Source organism: Lipotes vexillifer, unplaced genomic scaffold (genome assembly GCF_000442215.2).
Source record: "Lipotes vexillifer unplaced genomic scaffold, Lipotes_vexillifer_v1.1 scaffold1378, whole genome shotgun sequence".
NCBI classification, from domain to species: Eukaryota; Metazoa; Chordata; class Mammalia; order Artiodactyla; family Lipotidae; genus Lipotes; species Lipotes vexillifer.
Window position 1 is genome coordinate 2,374,746 of NW_006775104.1, and position 1,333 is coordinate 2,376,078.

The window sequence follows — 1,333 nt, forward strand, 5'->3', positions numbered from 1 at the left end:
ACAGTGATGCACCACCCAGGGTCCACTTTAAGGAGGGACTTGTTGACTCAGCTGCAGGAAGTGCTATCAGCCAACAGCCTTCAGCTTTCGGCCCATTAGGGACTACAGCAGCGGCAGAGCTACTTTGCCCAGGGTCATGCCCTTCCTGGGGCAGCCCCCATCCAATGACTGATTCAAGTGGGAGTATAAAGACCCAGCCTTCCCAGCCAAACCTGGGACAACTCTGATGGGCATTTTTTTTTTTTTTTTTTTTTTTTGCGGTACGCGGGCCTCTCACTGCTGTGGCCTCTCCCGCTGCGGAGCACAGGCTCCGGACGCGCAGGCTCAGCGGCCATGGCTCACGGGCCCAGCCGCTCCGCGGCATGTGGAATACTCCCTGACCGGGGCACAAACCTGTGTCCCCTGCATTGGCAGGCGGACTCTCAACCACTGCGCCACTAGGGAAGCCCGGGTAGGACATTTTAAAGCATCTTTTCATTCCATTGAATGAGGGCAGATCAGCAACTGGGAACAAGGGCCATCTGCTGAATCCATTTGTCTTTCCCAGCCCAACCAGAGCACCTTCTGAAGAAATCAGCAGTGTCCTTCCTCCTCGCAGTCTCAGATTCAAGGTATTTGGATGTTATATTATCATCGGTCTGAAAGTACAATCTTGTGAGTTAGTCTACATACAAGAAGGTGCATATCTTACAACCCTTACATTCTAGAGGTCTTTGTTCTATGGAAGAGGTTTGGTAATTTTTTCTGTTTGCATAGGCCAGTCTTATGCCAGAATTAAAAGAAATAAAATATCTATCCTACATATCAACTTCTTCCCTAATTGCCATAATCTGTCAGTGAAATCAAGACATGAACGTAAAGAAATTTCAGTATAAATTACTCTCTTTCTATATCCGGCAATGAACCTAACTTTTAAAAATTCTTGGCACACAGCAGGAGCTGAGTACATTATTCCAGTTATCTTTTGCTGTTTAACAACACTCCCCCAAATATAGTGATATAAAACAATGACAATCACTTGTTACTATTATCTCTCCACATTCTGGGCTCACATAGGCAATCTCCCTCAAGTTCTCTCGTGTGCCTGTGGTCAATCTGTGCGTGAGGCTTGAGTCGTCTCAAAGGCTGTTTTAGCCTCATATGTGTCTGGTGCCAAGACTGGGACAACTCAGCCAGCTGGGGGCTGGAGCAGCTGGGGCTCCTCTGGCACCACCGTCAATATGTGGGCTCATCACATGGCCTCTCCAGCATGGCAGCTTCAGGGTAGCTGGACTTCTAACATAGCAGCTCAACTCCTAAGGCGTGTCGAGAGGGACAGGGAGGGGAAGAGAAA